Source organism: Narcine bancroftii, chromosome 2, assembly GCF_036971445.1.
Source record: "Narcine bancroftii isolate sNarBan1 chromosome 2, sNarBan1.hap1, whole genome shotgun sequence".
Classification (NCBI taxonomy): Eukaryota; Metazoa; Chordata; class Chondrichthyes; order Torpediniformes; family Narcinidae; genus Narcine; species Narcine bancroftii.
Window position 1 is genome coordinate 95,513,931 of NC_091470.1, and position 15,458 is coordinate 95,529,388.

Sequence of the window (15,458 nt, forward strand, 5' to 3'; positions counted from 1 at the left end):
AGGTGATGAAAGAGGAAGAGGGAGGGAGGGTTTGGTGAAAATGGGGAAGATGAGAAGGATGAAGAACTGCTGAGACAATGGAAAGAGATGGGGAGAGGAGGGAGAGGAGATGAGGAGGGATATAAAGTGATGGGGAGAGAAGAGTTGGACTGCTTCTTTACAATGTGAGGCATGGCCATTAGTGTCAGGGTCAACGTTTATTACCCATCATTGACAGTTTTTCACCCGAGTGAGTTAATCACATGGATAGACGTGAGGTCAGAGATACTGGAGCAGGAAGGTGGAAGACTTCCCAGCCCAATGAAGGTAAGTGAGCCACGTGTCTTTACAAAGATGGTGGTTCTGTGGTTATTGTTACTATTAACTGGATTTTAAAAATACCTCTCCCTCACTGGGGTCTAAACTTGGATTGTTGGATTATTGGTCAGGATCTCAATGTAATTGAGTCTAATTCTTTCTCTCTGTTTTGCACAGTCGGTTTGTTTACATTTCTTTATTTGCTTACGTGTGTACATTGAGTGCAGTTTTTCTTTTGCACTACCAGTAAGTGGTGATTCTACCTCGCCCACAGGAAAACACAATTTCAGGGTTGTATGTGAGGTTATGTATGTACTCTGACTATAAGTCGGAATCTGTGGGCTGTGAGGTGACTGATCAGACAGCTGTGGGGCCGCAGAGGGCCTGGGACGGGTGAATGGGTGTTTGGGAGGTGGTGAACTCCCAAGGCTCTGTGTGCAACTGATGTAGAGCTTTGGGCTTCTCAATACCATCCCGAATATTCCTCCTCCTCCTTGGGCAAAGAGAGTCCCAGGAAGAAGTTGGATTTGAACACATCCTTGAGCCTTTCCTCAATCCACTTGGTGAAAACACGATGCTGGAGAAACTCAAGAGGTCAAACAGGGCCCTTTATGTAGCAAAGATAAAAATGCAGTACTGATGTTTCGGGCTTGAGTCCCTCATAAAGGTCTGAGCAAATGTAGTCCATGGATTCGATCTCTGGATGGTCACCAAAGGTGGCACGAAAGTACACAGAGATGCTGGAGGAACTCAGCTGGTCTCGCACATCCACAGGAGGTAAAGATATATTACTGATGTTTCAGGCCTGAGCCCTACTTCCACAGAGATCCTGGAGGAACTCACCCGGTCTCACAGCGTCCACAGGAGGTGAAGATATATTACTGATGTCCCGGACCTAAGTTCTTTTTCCACAGAGATACTGGAGGAACTCAGCCGGTCTCGCAGTGTCCACAGGAGATAAATATATATTACTGACGTTCCAGGCCTGAGCCCTTCTTCCACAGAGATGCTGGAGGTACTCAGCCACTCTTGCAGCATCCTTAGGAAGTAAAGATATAGCACCAATGTTTTGCCCCTTCTTCAAGGTAGAAGCAAAATTCAGGCAGGTGTGAGAACTAAAGAACAGGAGGGGAAGGATACCAGACCAACAGACAAAAGGTGTTAATTGGGTATGATAAGAGGAAAGGGGAGAATTGATCTTGGCTCTGTGAAAGGAGACAGAGGGAAAAGGGAAGGGAGAGAGAGACAGAGCTGGGGGAAAGAAGACAGTTGGAGAGTGCCCAGATGGAAGATTAGGCGTTTTTCCTCCTTTTTGTGGGTGGTCTCAGTCTGGCAATGCACGAGACCATGGGCAGACATGTCAGCAAGGGAATGGGATGGGGAATTGAAACAGGTAGCCACTGGGAGTTCCACACTATTGCGGCGGACAGAGCTGAGGTGCTCAATGAAGTGATGGGCCAGTCTGTGCCCTGTCTCTCCGATGTAGAGGAGCTGACAGCAGGAGCACTGGATGCAGCAGGAGATGCCTGGAGATTCACAGGTGAAATGTTGCTTCATTGGAAAGGCAGTTTGGGGCCCCGAATGGTGGTGAGGGAGGAGGTGTAGGTGGAAATGGAGCACTTCCTGCAGTCACAAGGGGTAGGTGCCGAGGGGATGATTTGTGGGGAGGGAGGAGTCGGCTGAGTTCCTCCAGCATTTCTGTGTGTTTTTACTACAATTACAGTGTGCAATGACTTCCGTGTTTCAATCCAGAGGCAGTGTGAACGGGCGTCGTGAGGGTGACGGTGATGAATGGGTCTCGACAACTTGCTGCTTCCATCGGGGTTGGGGGGGGTGGGTTGGAACCAGGGCTGAGGGGGGATGCCTGGAGCTTGGGTCCAGCGCTAGCCACAAGGTTGCAGGGCACAGGAGGAGGTGGTGTGACTCCTGGACATCCGTGTCTTGACAGGACAAACAAATGGTATGTATTTAGTGCATATGACAACAAAGGAGCTTTGAATCTCTCGCAGCCTTTGACAGGACCTTCTTTTTCTCTGGTTTTATTTGCAAGATGTTGCTGGAATGTGGTGACTCTCCCAGCCTTTGAAGGGCCTGTGAGAACATGTGACAACAATAAATCAATTTAATTCATGTTATAAAACAAGGTTAAAGGTGAATTGCTTTGTTGCAATGTAATTGATGGTCAGCCCACAGAGGTGGGACAGGCTCCCCAGCTCTGCAGCATTGACCGTATGTGTACAGTGTGGGTGCTTTAGAACTTGCTGTGTTCTGGGTGAGCAGCTTCTCTCACCGATGCTGAACAAACATGGCACCATTTTTAAATTTGTCTTCCATGGTCTCTCTGTAAACTCGAGCTCATCCAAAACTGCTGCCTGTTCACTTACCACCCCCATTCACTGACCAACACTCCTTCCCATTTAATTCCTTGACTTTACAATTGCCTCCCATTTCAAAAGCTCCTGGAGTTCCTTCCTCTGTCTCACGCTTCTCTTCCAAACCTACATCTCCCCAGGATTTCTATGCCTACTTCGCTGAGCACCTTCGCTCGGTCCGTATCAGAGACAGGGATCACCCAATGACCAACCATTCCAACTCTGCACCCCACTCCCCTGCTGACATGCCTGTCCATGGCCTTGTACACGGTCAAACCAAGATTATCCGTACATTGGGGGAGCAACATCTAATTTTCCATCTGGGCCCTCTCCAACTGGACGGCATTAACATCGACTTCTCCGGTTTCTGCTGGCCCACTCCCAATTCTCCCTCTCTCCCCCATCCCTCTGTCTTCTTTCCTCCAGCTCTCCACCCCCTTCCCTCTCAATTCACAGGGCCACCCCCCCCCACCCTGTTTGCTGCTGTGCCCTCCCTCCCTTATCCACCTATTACCTCCTGTCTGTGGGCCGATGCTCTTCCCCCTGCCCCTCTCCCCAACCATTTTGTTTGGGCTCCTGCCTACATTTCACTCAGACCTTGATGAAGGGCTCAAGCCTGAAACGTTGGTTCTGTATCTTTATCTTTGCTACATAAAGGACACTGTTTGACCTACTGAGTTTCTCCAGCGTCGTGTTTATACTTCAACCATGGTATCTGCAGACTTCCGTGTTTTAGTTCTTTCTACACTCCATTTCTGGCCTCTCGCCATTCCCTGGATTCAATCACTCCCCGTTGGTGACCATGCTTTTGTCTTCCTGAGCTTTGGAATTCCCTCCATCTGCTCCCTCAATATGCTCCTCATTGATCAAGTATTTAATCCCCATGCTCTGTAATCGTCAGAGAGCATTCTTCTGAATGTTTTGGTCAAGGTTCCAAAGATAGAAGCTGTTGGTAATAGTGGATCGAGGAGGCCAGTGTTTGGTTCTGATCTACGTTAAGTCAAGTTTATTTTCATCCAATTGCACATATAACCTGACCAAACAGCATTCTCTGGTGCTCGGTGCAAAACACGCAGACACACAACTAGACATAACCCAGACAGACAAACAATACATATGCAGGACAAGTATTCATATATACAAAGATGAGTGTCTTGGATGGTAAGTGTGAGCAGTTCCTTTGGTCATTCAGCATTCTCACTGCCCATGGGAAGAAGCTGTTCCTCAGCCTGGTGGTTGATACCCCTGAATCTCTTCCCCGACGGGACCAGCTGAAAGATGCTGTGTGCGGGGTGGAAGGGGTCCTCAATGATTTTGCACACCTTCAGACAATGATCTTTCTCCCAAAGTATTTAACCAAATAAAGCTATCTTGAATGTCAAAGTTCACCATTTGAATCCGACTCCATCTAGTTCAGAACTGGAAGGAATCCAGATTCTTTCTAGTCCCCAGTTAGAGCTTCAAAACACCAGATTTCCAGTCCGGTGCCTTGGCTTCCAAGTAATCTGGGGCAGTCACCACTGTAAAGAGTGGGTGGGGTGGTGGGTGAGGGATAGGTGGAGAGGGGGTGGAAGGGTGGTGGATACATTGTTCTCAAAGCCTCCATGATGATGTGTGACGTTCCTGACTCAGGAATCTCCGTCCCCAGATCAAGAAGGGGTGGGAGCGTGGGAATGGTATTGAGAACTGAAATTGGGAGCACATGAAGCACTATGGAGCAGCAGATCACTGGCCTCTTGGGCACCTCTTGTCCAATGCGGAAGGTCTGATCACCTCCTTTACTCCCATATTTCCTTGAAGGAGGCCATTTGGCCCATTGAGTGCATGCTGACATAGTAATCCCATTCCTCCTGAAACCTGCAAACGATTCTCCCCACATTCCCACCACCAGATTCCATCACTCACCTACTTTCCATCCCCTTTGCCTGCATTTACCTCCCATCAAACGCGCATCCCCCTCTTCCCCACCCCCCCCCCCCCCCAACGTCCTGGCCTGGATTCGAATGCATGGGGAGACAAAGAGCCTGTACTGTGATCTCCTCCAGAGTGTCCCTCAGCTGTCAGAGGGAACAATAGTGAGCTGACTATTGAGGCAAATCACAGCCGCCAGTCATTAATCATTCCTTGACAAAATAAAGAAACCAGCACTCTGGGTTTTAAAAGCCATCTGCCTGGCTCAAGCCGTGGACTCAACTCCAGACTTTGTTTAATGTTGCAGACTTAAAATATGATCCAAATTGACTTTGAAAACTTGGGATGCTGTGTGGCCCAGGTCCGTTAAAAGCTCTCTGTACTCTCCTATTGAGCTAGAAACCACTCATTGTGCCAATAAATCATCCAGGCCAACCGGATGATTAAAGAGAATGACGTCCCAATCTCCTTCACCCCCTGTGAGTCCCACTGAGAGGAAGGCGTGGAACTGCAAGTAAACACTGATGTGAAAAGCCAACCAGATGGATGGCTTGGTTCGTTCCCAGCTCTTCCAGAGGGCCGGAATGAGGAATGTTCTTTCTGCTGCAGGATTGGAGCTGTTCCAGTTACAGCTTCTGAAGGTCATGGTAAGAAGGAGGCTGAGGTGAATCCCAGACTGGGACCCTCCCCCACTCTGGGATCAGATTAGACAAACCCCAAAATCTAGACCTTGGTCCTGCAGCCTCCTTGAATTTTTTTCTCTCCAAAGATAAACTTCACAATAAATTATTTATTAAAAAAAGAAAACCGTTCAAAGTCTTTTCACGCCCATAGTATCTGTTATATCTATACATTCCCAGCATGGTTGGTGTAGCGATCAGTGCAACACCTTTGCAGTGCCAGTGATCGGAACTGAGGTTAGAATCCTGCACTGTCTGTAAGGAGTTTGTACGTTCTCCCTGTGTCTGCACGGATTTTCCCTGGGGGTTCCGATTTCCTCCCACCGTTCAAAGTATACTGGGGGTGTAGGTCAATTGGGCTGTGTGTCTAAATTTAAAATGTTTTACAACATTTATTCCCATTAATGTACGTTGTTACATTTGTTCTCTAAATACCCCATTACCACCCCTGTGGCACCTTCTTCCCCTCTCTGTTGTTTGAGGGACTGTCTCTCGGTCTCAGCCCCAGTAATGGGAGGACTCTAGACTGTGGTCCTTCCCTACAGAGCCCTCACGTTGGCTGCACCAAGCCTCAGTGCATCCTTCAGCACAAACTCCTGCAGCCTGCAAAGCAGCCAGTCAGCGGCATTCCCTCACCGACACCTCTTTGTGCCGAAAGACCAAAATGCGTCTTTCACCAAGTTGACGCTATTCCAGCAGTACTGGATGTCTGACTCCATGTAGATCCCTCTGTGTAAATTAGAGAGTCTCGCTGCCGCTGGGGATGAATCTGCATTCAGCAAAGAGGCAGGCGACTGTCTCCAGGAACTAATCCATCCTTCAGGTCACAGCGGCAAGAACTCAAGAAACCCAATCCTTGCACTCCTTCTCCGATGGGGTCATGGAAATATTTTGTCTAATGGCCAGAAATCATCCAATAAGGTTATCTGATTGGTTGTGGGATGTGGAGCAGGGCATCAGTGAAAGGGCCAGACATAGTGAGAGCATATTGGCAGACCCCATGGATCTTGTCCTTAGCTCAGAAGGAGGCCTTTCTACCCATTGGAAGCCACATCCTCTCTGTTGCTCAAATACTTGCAAATTCCTCAAATCCAATACTTTATGGTTTTAGGGAGAACTTTGTCTGTCTAATGTTCAAAGTGTGCCCCCTCCCCCAGTACCACCCCCTCCCCCAGTACACAGTGAACCCTCCCCAGTACCACCCCTCTCCCAATACTGCCCCCTCCCAGTACCACCCCTCTCCCAATACTGCCCCCTATGCCAGTACCGCCCCCTCCCCAGTACCACCCCTCTCCCAATACTGCCCCCTCCCCAGTACCACCCCTCTCCCAATACTGCCCCCTCCCCAGTACCACCCCTCTCCCAATACCGCCCCCTCCCCCAGTACCACCCCGTCACCAGTACCACCCCTCTCCCAGTACCACCCCCTTCCCCAGTACCACCCCTCTCTGAATACTGCCCCCTCCCCAGTACTTCCTCTCCCAATATGCCCCTCCCTCAGTACCACCCCTCTCCCCCAGTACCACCCCTCTCCCCCAGTACCACCCCTCTCCCAATACTGCCCCCTCCCCAGAACCATCCCTCTGCCAATACTGCCCCCTCCCCAGTCCCCTCCCACAGTGACTCCTCCCCCAGTACTGCCCCCTCCCCTTTTCTCCCCCTTCCCAGTACTCCCAGTGACCCCTCCCCTAGTACTGCCCCTTCCCCCAGTACCAGCCCATCCCCCAGTACCACCCCCTCCCCAGTACCCCCATCCCTAGTACTCCCCCCAGTAATTCCCCTTCAACAGTGACCCCTCCCTCAGTACTGCATCTCCCCCAGCATTGCCCCCTCCCTCAGTACTGCCCCTCCCCCAGTACTGCCCCTGTTTCCTACTGTGTTTTGTTGACTGCTTTGTTTAATCACCGAAAGCAGAAGGAACATTAAACAAAGGATTCCATTTCGGGGCTTTTTTGTGATTTCAATGTCCAAATCCTTGTGGAAAATATTGGCAGCATCGCAATGCTGGGCTGACGTTTCCAGTGCAGCAGGGAGAGAGTCCGAGCCCCCGGCCTCCAAGAGTGGATCAGATATCTGCAAAGCATTTTGATGGAATCTAGCCCCTCCACCAGACAACTTGTACAACATTACACTTCTTGGAAAAAGCCAGTTTCCCTGATCCTCACTAATTGCCGTTGACGTGGGTTTGAAAAGGGTTGGCCTTTTACCACAGTACGGAACACCTTCTGCAGAAATTCCTCGCCAGTTCAGTCACTTCTGAGTTTCATTGCAGATTCAGCCCCTCATATCCTGAAGGAAGTTACACTCTGGCCAAACGTTGCTCATTCCTCATCTAAGCTGTAATTTATTTTAAGATCTTCCATATGCAGGCTGTCATTGCTGTTGTTTCCGGTGGAGAACAGAGGGCTAACATGTTCTGGCCTGCATATTGACTGCTGGCAGCAGGAGGACTCATTTCCAATCTGGCCAGCACTCATTAATCAGCAACTCAGCTAACTGCCAGTTCCTTTCAAGATCTATCAAGAAATATTTTCACCCAAAATAGACCGGCAAATGTGCTGGATCTGCCTTCAGAGCCATCAATCTTGGGATTATGGGATGTGTCAGACAACTGTGACAGACAAGGGCTCTCTGTTCAATGGGTCCTGACTCCCACAGCCTGTCATATTAAGTGCCTGATGAGATGTGACAGCTTCACTGGTGCCTCCAGAATAGATGAAAGACACTGTTCATTGAAACAAATGGCAAGTCCCAGATGTAAATAACCATCCTGCATCTTCAGGAGAAGGCCTATTAACTGGGATCAACTCTGTCTGCAGTAAATCTTACTGAGCCTTCAACAGTCTGTCTGCAGTATTACTTGCTGGAATAGGGGATGTTAAACTCACACCGTGGACTGAGACCCCTTTGAGTTTGTGGAGAGGGGAGGGAATGAGTGTTGTGTGCACATTTCCTGCTCATGGTCAGTGGTGATGACTGAGGGTCTTTGGCTGTTCGAGGCCCCCAGGTGAGAAGGTTAGTCACGGTCCAGAGACCTGGTCATGTTCCAACAAGCCAATTTTCATAGTGCAGGACTGAGGGAGCTCCTCATTGTGGGAGGGGCAGGAATGAGGGAGCTCCTCACTGTGGGGAGGGAGGAATGAGGGGGCTCCTCACTGTGGGAGGGGCAGAACTGAGGGAGCTCCTCGCTGTGGGAGGGGCAGGACTGAGGGAGCTCCTCGCTGTGGGAGGGGCAGGACTGAGGGAGCTCATCGCTGTGGGAGGGGCAGGACTGAGGGAGCTCCTCACTGTGGGAGAGGCAGGACTGAGGGAGCTCCTCACTGTGGGAGAGGCAGGACTGAGGGAGCTCGCTGTGGGGGGGCAGTAATGAAGGAGTTTCTCACTGGGATGGGCAGGACTGAGGAAGTGCCTTGTTGTCGGAGGGGCAATATTGAGGAAGTGTCTTGCTGTGGGTCACTGAGGGAGGGGCAGTACTGAGAGGGAGTCACACTGAGGGAGGGGCAGGGAACAGTGGATCCCCAGGGAATCACGAGTGTAGTAGACTGTAACAATGGGATTTTAATTTTAAAATGTTAATTGTATGTAGCAGATGGGCGGTATTGACTTACTGCTTCTCATGCATGTTGTGTGTTTGATGTATCTGTTATGTTGTTTGTGTAGTATTGGTGGATTTGTGCTGAAGCTTCTGGAGTTACATTTGAGTAGTAAAACACGAAAGTCTGCATCTTACTGGAGACAGAGGTTTGATGTTCTGTGGTGGGGTCCTGTTGAAGGGGTAAGCAGGAAGAGGTGTCCGAGAGCTGTTGTCTGGCCTCAGCAAGATAGTGATCAGTGTACCAGGCTACAACAGCACCACCCTTGTCTGCAAGTGTGATGGTGAAGTTGGGATTGTTGCGGAGAGTGGAGGGCAGAGCGTTCAGAGGGGGTGAGATTGGGATAATAGGAGAGTAGTCAAGTTGAGATGGTTGACGTCTTGGCAGCAACTGGAAAGACCCAGAGTGGGCAGCTGGCCAGGATGAAGTCTCCAAGAGGAGAAAGAAGGTGTAAAGTGGGAGAAGGGGCCATTTGATGGAGGGTGGAGAGTCACGGTCTTGAAAGTAGGCATGGAGACGGAGGTGACAGAAGTAACATTTGAACTGTTGTTGCACTGGGATCTGACATTATTCTGTGCTGGACATCCCGAGACAAACACTGCTACCTGTGTACACTTACATTTCTGGCATGGGTTTGCATTGTCGATGATCTAACCTATCGCAGATCTCAGCTTTTCCGGAAACTTTCACAAACCAGCAACATCCTCAAAGTTAAAATCAATGTCTGATGGGAAATCCCCAACAAAATGCAACATTTGCAGGCACAGAAAGTGTCTATCCCACTTGGTCAGACAGCAGATTCCCCCATTGCCTCACATCGCCAGGTGTCCTCTGGTTGCTGTTTGTGTGGAGTTTACACATTCTCCCTGTGACACCCCCCCCCCCCCCCCAAGAGTTTTCCCTCGGGTGCTCCAGTTTCCACCCATATCCCAAAGACATGTGGGTGTGTAAGTTAACTGGCTGCTGTAAATTGTCCTCCATGTAGGTGTAGGTTAGGAACTGGGCAGTTGAGGGGATGAAAGGGGAATCTGCCCAAATGGGCATTTGATGGTTGCTGTGGACTGAACAGATTTGTGCTGTCGCAATCTGTGGCTCACTCACCACAACGACATTAAGCCCCAAGGTCAGAGATCTCCCCTCTGTCTCTCACCTTGACCAGCAACAATAACTTGAGACATACTGATGTCCCAACAGGAGCAGTGAAAATGCCATCTTCACAAATCTCACATCACCTTTGTTCCATTTTGGTTTATTTGTACCTTCAGGGAGAGATGGGCAGGAACTGCTTTTCCCAGAGGGTGGGGAATCTGTGGAATTCACTGCCCATTGAAGCAGTGGAGGCAACCTCAGTAAATATATTTAAGACACGCTTGGATAGATTTTTACATAGCAGGGGAATTAAGGGATATGGGGAAAAGGCAGGAAGGTGGAGATGAGCCCATCATCAGATCAGCCATGATCTCATTGAACAGCAGAGCAGGCTTGATGGGCTGGACGGCCGACTCCTGCTTCCATTTCTTATGCACCTTGTATATTTTTTTGTCAAAGATTTAGTGACCATTCAGCCCATCTCCTGGGCTTGGAAGTGGTTTGGAAGTGGTCAGGTTATGCTCACTCCCTGATCTTTTACCACACCCTCCAGTTGATTCCCTTTATTCATTACTGCTTACTCAAGGATTCCTCCAATAGTGCAGCTCGTAAAAGGCTAATACGCAGTTATATATAGTCATTGGGAAAGTGATATATCAATGTGATATATCAATGTGGTTTATTGTACAGGGAATGGAAACAAAGGCAGGTTGTGTTTCAGTTCAATAGGTGAGAGCACAGCTGGAACACTGCCTCCATTCTACATCTTATTTCAGGAAGGATATTGATGTGTTGGCAGAGAAGACTTTCTTGACTAGTACCTGGAATAGGCGAGTGTTTACGGGTTTGGCCAGGCTGGGCTTGGATCCAAGAGTGAAAGGGGAATGAGATCCTGAGGGGGTCTCGTCAGGGTGGGTGCAGAGAGGAAGTTTCCTCTTGTGGCTGAATCCAGAATGTAGTCATTTCTGTTTTTAAAAAAAAAAAAAATCCTAGGCATTAAGACAGAAATGAGGTGATAAACTCCAGAGGGTTGTTAACTCAGCCTGTGACATCACAGGCACCAGTCTTCACTCCATCGAGGACCTCTACAAGAGGTGGGGTCTTAAAAAAAAGCTGTCTCTATCCTCAAGGACCCCCACCACCCAGGCCATGCCCTCTTCACTCTGCTACTCTCAGGAAAAGGTATAGGAGGCTGAGGGCAAGCACTCAGCGGCACAAGGACAGCTGCTCCCCCTCTGCCATCAGAATCCTGAATGATCAATGAACCAAAGACACTGCCTCACTGTCTTTTTCTTGCACAAAAATTTATTTGATGAGGTGGTTTATATAAATGTTTCCACTTTGACGCTGCTGCAAAACAAGGAATTTTGTGACATGTTCATGACCATAAATAAATTGATTCTGATACTTGAAAGTCTGCAAGAGCAGTGGATGGACAGATTCTGGATAACCGACCAGGTCAGGAGGAATGCGGAGCTGAGGTTAGTCAGATCAACCACGTTACTGAATGGTGGAGCAGACCAAGACTTGCTCTTGTTCCAAATTCTCTACCCTTGCATGCAATACCCTTCTGAACGTTAACTCTGAAAGAGTACGTTATTTCTTCAGGTACAATGGGAGGTTTCTGGGAGCTGTGGGCAACACCGGGCGGGCTCCAGTGCATTCTGGACTGTGACAACCCAGTTATAATTTGAACGTGTAAATAGTGTGCAACTGAAATATTGTATTTGTGATTTCCTGTTATCACTGAACAAACCACCTTTTTCCATACAATGTCACAGACCATTACAGAATGGAATCCTTCCCCCTCTCCCGGTTTCTCTTGCCAATTATCTAAAATCTGTCTTCTGGTGCTCGTCTCTCACTAATATTTCAAAATCAAGAATTCCCATTCTTCACTGACTTAGTAGCTGTCCCAAGACACTGTGTCCAGATTGTAGCTCTTGGGCGCATAGGGTGAAGTGGGACAGGGGTAATTAGAAATGAGTTTAAAGATGGTCATTCCATGTCTGTTCATTTGCAGGTACAGTATGAACTGGAAACCCATATGAACAGCCACATTCCAAAATTCTACCTCCTATCACAAGAGTACCTCCATCAAAAGCAAAGTGCTCTGGAGAAGTTAGCCAGTTGCGAAGCAAATGGTCAATGCAGGACATCAACATTCATATTTTACCTCTATGCACACCCACTGAATTCTTCCTGCATTTTTTTTTTGTTCCAAAATTTGCATTCACTAAGTGCAATTGCTGGTTTACAAAGGCAGATTCCCTTCCAAATCTGGCCACAAGGCTTACCCAGCTCTTACATAGATGCTTGATGGAAGCAAACAGATCTTATTTTATAAAGAGAGTGAAGGAAATAATAGAAACTGATGGTTATAGACAGACAGATCAATAGAGATTTTGATTGTTAGAGCAAAAGATATCAATTGATGGACATGAATTGATGGATAAAGATAGGCAAATAGGGATTGAGAGAATTAGACTGACTAATGGATTCAGACAAAGGAGGTTTTGATCGATACAAGTAGAGCAATATTGATTGACAGATACAGACAAAGACAGACTGGTAGATACTTTATAAATGCAGAAGATAAACAAGGAAAAGAGACTTTGATTTTCTGCTTCGAACCCTGTGCACTCTCAGGGCAGCTGATCAAATTAGTTTGGGCACAATTAACAAATCTGCACACCACATACGTGGACAGTTGTACCACGGGCGAGTCCATGATCAAACAGGGAATCCCAAGATCAGTTGAAGGTTGGAGTAAAATTCCAAGGGGAGCTGTAAATCCACAGAGGAGCTTTGCACCAGATTCCAGGTTTCCAACCATCCACAAATCCAGCCATCGGATCAAACTCCAACAGAACTGCAAGTGTCAGTTTTGCATTGTGGTCCACTGCATACATCCCCTTTGGATAATCCAAACTTCTCCAGGGGTCTGCGCAACACTCAACAGGACTCAGTTTTACCAAAGGCTCCTCGCTCGGCCAGAAGACTCGACAACTATTTCAGAAGGTCACCAACGAGAAGAGGCAGAGGAACAGTCACACAGTTGCTGTGACTTCAGGTGCATCCTTTTCAATGTCTTGCCTTGGTCGGTACATATCCACCTTTTTAAAACAAATTTACAGCAACTCTGCCCTGGAAAAAAAACTCACTCTGAGCTCATCTCTCCCCTCAGACAGATAGGAAGGATAAAAAGTTGCAAATTCAAAAACATCAAAAAAATCTCCCCACTTCATGAAAAGAGTTTGTTGGGGGAATCTCCTTGGAATCCAGAAGGTTAGGAGATTCAATGGAGGCTTTTAAAACCAGGCAGGGTTTAGACAGGAAAATTGTGATAGGAATGTGTACAGTTTTGGTCACCAAACTAGAGGAAAGATATCAATAAGAAAGAAAGTGCAGAGAAGATTGACCAAGATGTCTGGACTTCAGGAACTGAGTTACAGGGAAAGATTAAACTGATTAGGACTTTATTTCCCTGGCGTGTAGAAAAATGAAGGGAGATTTGATTGAGGTATACAAAATTATGAAGGGTATAGACAGAAAATCCAAGTAGGCTTTTTCCACTGACATTAGAGGGAATTTCTTCACACAGAGAGTAGCGGGGTGTGGATCAAGCTTCCAACTCAAGTTAATGCAGGCTCAGTTTTCACATTTAAGAAGAATTTGGACAGGTACATGGAGAGGAGGGGTATGAAGGGCTATGGAGTGGGTGCAGGTCAATGGGACTAGGCAGAAAAACAGTTTGGCACAGACTAGAAAGGCCAAAGGGGCCTGTTTCTGTGCTGTAATGGACTGTGAAATGGTGTTAGTCACAGTATCATCATAATTGTGTAAATGGTCAAGGGGAGAGGAGATTTATTTTAATTTGGAAGCAAATAGGAGCTTCCAAAAGCAGATTCAAAAGTATACATTTCCAACTTCGTGGTTAAAAATGGAGTGGTTCAACGTAGAGCAAAGAAAGGCACAGGCCAAAGTGGCCTCCCAATAATAAATTCAAGGTTGTAATCTGATTCTGTGATAAATACAGTCACACCATCCTGGGCACACAAGATTCCAACATTAAGCGCCATTCTTGTGTATTGCAGATATGAAATCGCTATAATTACATTTCCATAAATATGATATTAAAAATAAATTGGTTCAATTGCGGAGGAGCTAGTGGAGTTGTTCAAGTGAACCGGTACGGACTTGAAGGGCCGACATGGCCTGTTTCCGTGCTGTAAACGGTTATATGGTTATATGGTTAAGTGTAGTTAATCTTCCACCTGCAGAAAGAAATAATTAGGAAGTGAAAATAAAAACTGTAAATGCTGGAAATCTGAACTAAAAATAGAAAATGCTGGAAATACTCTGAGGTCAGGCAGCATCCACGCAGGGAGAAAGTTGATGTTATAAGTCATATCCCGATGTTTTTTCACTTTCCCAGTTCTGGTGAAAGGGTTCCTGATATGAAACATTAACTCTGGTTCTCTCTCCACAGATGCTGCCTGCCAACACCTTCCACTTAATGAAGAAATGCCCTGGGTTACATGGGGATCTTTTAGTGCGAGGGAAAATCCAGGGATAAAGGACAGCCAAAAGCCACAGTGGAGTAGAGCAGACCCATCACCAGATCCTGAACCTTCCTCACACCAACTCCAGACATGTGTCGCCCTGTCAAAATCTGAACCCCTTCTCAACTGTAACTGTTTCAAGTTGCTGGAACACTCAAAGAGGCCAGGCAAAGTGAAAAAAAATTCTTTGCATTTGTTAAAAATTTATCCAATTGTGAATTTTAGTACCAAGAATATTTTAGTATGAAAAGATAATTGAGCAAAATAAAAGGTCATTGGTAGTGAAAATGAAGAGCTCCAGGACAGGGTGGAGTGCAGGAAAGAGCAATCTGCCCATCTCCCCAGTCCACATTCCCCCTTCATGCCAGTTTGCCAGAGTTAAGTTTGGGGTTCGCCCTCTAGGTGGCACCCTCCTCCCTTCCTCGCGTCGCTCTTTCCTTCAAGAACTTCCCAACAATCCATTCCCAACTCTGGTTCTCTCTTCACTGATGCTGCTGAGTGCTTCACATTAAAATTTAGAGCGGCATGGTTGGCATAGCGGTTAGAGCAATGCCGTTACAGCACCAGTGATCAGGATTCGAATCCCGCACTGTCTGTAAGGAGTTTGTACGTTCTCCCTGTATCTGTGTGGGTTTTCTCCGGGGGCTCCAGTTTCCTCCCATCGTTCAAAAATGTTCTGGGGGTGAAGGTTAATTGGATGTATTGGGGTGGCAAGGACTCGAAATGGCCCGTTACCATGCTGTATGTCTTAAATTTAAAAATAAATCTTGTCATATCCAATTAACACCATGTTAGTCTGGACTTCTCCCCCAGGCAGCCTTCAGTCTCTTTAATCTTATGCCATTCCTGTTCTTCGTTCATTCCTTGAAGAGCTCAGGCCTGAAATGTCAGCAACATTACCATTACCTCCTCTGGATGGTGTGAGACTGAGTTCCTTCAGTTTTTTTATTT

The 15,458-nt window shown here is 47.4% G+C and overlaps 1 long non-coding RNA gene across 1 annotated transcript; it reads left to right on the forward strand.

The window, feature by feature from the left end:
• Positions 1 to 48: 48 nt before the first annotated feature.
• LOC138753919 (uncharacterized) lies at positions 49 to 15,291 on the forward strand. Its single transcript, XR_011351510.1, has 3 exons — positions 49 to 306; positions 11,966 to 13,015; positions 14,435 to 15,291. It is a non-coding gene; the product is annotated as an uncharacterized lncRNA (long non-coding RNA).
• Positions 15,292 to 15,458: the final 167 nt, after the last annotated feature.